At 36.5% G+C, this 2,921-nt stretch overlaps 1 pseudogene; it reads left to right on the top strand.

Annotated features, from left to right (window-relative positions):
- The first annotated feature begins 366 nt into the window (after positions 1-366).
- LOC119620859 (olfactory receptor 13H1-like) lies at positions 367-1,208 on the top strand (annotated as a pseudogene).
- Positions 1,209-2,921: the final 1,713 nt, after the last annotated feature.

Raw genomic sequence — 2,921 nt, 5'->3', positions numbered from 1 at the left:
ATCCGTAGTGGGGAAAGGACAATTAGCAATTCTGTGAATCAGGAATCTGATTACATTTGAACAATAAGATAGCACATTTTCTTTAAGAGGAGTGTTCAAAAGTGAAGTCCAACTTCCCTCATTTTAAAGATGAAGAAATTAAGACTCACAATGGATTGTGCAACTTAGCAAATTAATCTTATGCTGTACATGAATGTTTTATCTCCCAAATTAAAACATAAAGATCCAAATGACATTACTTGTTTTGTAGACATCTCTTCATAATAGTACCCAATATAGAGACTGAGGATATAGCAAATACTCAACAATTGCCTCTCAAATTAAAATGAATTGAATTCCTTCTTCTTTTTTGGCAGATAGAACAAAATGGATATTCTGGTTATTGATAATGGCAGTGAAGTGACAGAGTTCATCCTGGTGGTTTTGTCCAACCATCCAAAATATCAGATTGTCTTTTGTTGCACCATGGTAGTGGTCTACCTGATCACATTGGTTAGTAACAGTCTCATTATTGTTGTGGTTAAAGTTGATGGGCGGCTTCACACTCCTATATATTTTTTCCTAAGCAACCTGTCCTTCCTTGATATCTGCTACTCCAGCAATTCAGTACCTTTTTTGTTGTTCAATGGCTTAAGAGACCACCCCACCATTCCCTATAATAGCTGTTATGCCCAGATGACCAGTGCTATTTTTCTGGGGATGACAGGGTGTCTTCTCCTTGCTGTCATGGCTATGATAGATTTGTTGCAATCTCCAATCCCCTGTGCTACATCATCATTATGAACAATAAAGTCTGCATACAGTTGGCCATGCTGACCTGGGCCAGTGCCTTCCTTATGTCATTGATACCAATCATTGCAATTCCTGCCCATTTTTGTGGACACAGTGTCATCAACCATTTTACCTGTGAGGTGCAGGAATTGTTGAAGCTTGTCTGTTCGGACACCCCAGGCAGACTCATCCTCGGTCTAGTCATCGGCATATTCACCTTGCCCCTGCCCTTTACCTTCATCCTCTTCTCCTATGCTCACATTGTGGTTGCTGTGCTGAGGATCAACTCTGCAGAGGCCAGACTCAAAGCTTTCTCCACCTGTGGATCCCATCTGACTGTGATCATCATATTTTATGGGACAGACACCTACATGCACTTGAAACCTCAATCAAGGGAATCCCAAGACAAGGGTAAAGTCATCTCTGTATTTTTTTGAAAGCGTTTTTTCATTATACTTTAAGTTCTGGGGTACATGTGCAGAACGTGTAGTTTTGTTACGTAGGTATATACATGCCAGAGGAGCAGCATCAAAATGATAGCATATCTGTATTTTATGGTGTTGTGACCCCTATGTTGAACCCCCTCATTTACACCTTGAGGGACAAGATGTGAAAAATGCTGTAAGAAAAATAATTAGGAAGAAACAGCCCTAAAAGAGTGTGAATATCGCATGGAGGCTCATCTAACCAACAGTTTGATATTGACTTGTAAAACTAACAAGGTAGAAATACTAAACAACATTTTATAAGATAATTAAAGTGTTTTCTCTATTTCCAACAGGCATGTAAAATGTTTCCACTCAGAAAAAAAAGTGTTAAACTTTTATAGTACCACCCATTTAAGTAGTACACAGGGCAGCCTTGAAGGAAAGTTTTAAAATAAAATAATAATTAGCACATTTTAATCCTGAACAGTTTGATTTTATTTTACTAAATTGGAAATATTCTATTATAATAGTAATATGCTGAGATCCCCTTTTTTAGGTGAAAAAGAGCAAAGTTGCAAAATCTACAATTCTTATCTCAATGCTCTTGGTGTAAAATGTGTCATAACCCACACTTTGAAGTGATGGAGGTGAGTAGAGAGAAAAAAATTACTTAACTATTATATAAGAGTCTGCATAGAAGGTCCTCTGCTAAAGCAAGGAGGCCTACAAGACTGTGATCCTACTAAGAACTGGAACTAATAGACACTATGGAAAATGCAATTACATGTTTTGATCAGTAGATAGGGCTACAGTGTGCACTATTCCTTCCAACTTCCAAAGATGATCTAAAGGTGTTGACCTTACAAACACAGCAAATTTAACTCAGGAGGAATGTCTTTTGAAAAGCAAATATATACAGTATTTTAAAATTATAATGTTAATTATTTAAAAGTAGACAAAAGGATAGAGAATAAATTTAAAAATCACCTATAATCCCAACACTCAATGAGCCTTGCATCAGTTTGGGGTTCAGGTACGCATGTATTTAAGTCTGCTATGCACAATTATTTCAGATTTAGCTCATCACTTTCCATCTATACACCTCAGTTTTCTCATCTATAAAATGGGGATTATAAGAGTGCCTACCTCACAAAAGTGGTTTTGAAAATTAAATATGATAATACAAGTCACATTTCTATCACAATGTCTAGCATATGGTGGACATCGAATATGTGTCAGCCAAAAAAATGCCTGTCAATGTGCTTTTTAAAATCTACACCCATTGTATGAGTGGTCATTTGCCTATGTCTATACTAATAATGACTGTATCATATAAAAATATTCCATGACAATATGACAGACTGAAAATTCGTGTTTATTATCTTATTATCTTTGAGGTTGGGTCAAAATGTCAATGAGTCAGCCCAACTTTGGAAAAAAGAAAATACCGAACTCATTAACGTATGACTAATAAAAGCTTCCAAACTTGTTTCAATCTAATTGACTCTACCATTGCTTCTGGATACATCCTGGCAGGTACACCGCTAGTTGGATCTATTCTATTTCACTCTGGTAAGCACTCCTGGAATTAACACTTTATTGGTCAGCAACAGAAGCTGACTGAAGACTATTTTAAGTGCAAATGAAAATGAGAAAAGCATGGGAACCCCAATAAAGAACTCTTTGGAAAAGGAATCTATGGTGTTACACAAATTTTGTTGT

Source organism: Chlorocebus sabaeus, chromosome X, assembly GCF_047675955.1.
Source record: "Chlorocebus sabaeus isolate Y175 chromosome X, mChlSab1.0.hap1, whole genome shotgun sequence".
Lineage (NCBI taxonomy): Eukaryota > Metazoa > Chordata > Mammalia > Primates > Cercopithecidae > Chlorocebus > Chlorocebus sabaeus.
The sequence above is the reverse complement of the archived record's forward strand: the minus strand, read 5'-3'. Positions and strand labels throughout refer to the sequence as shown.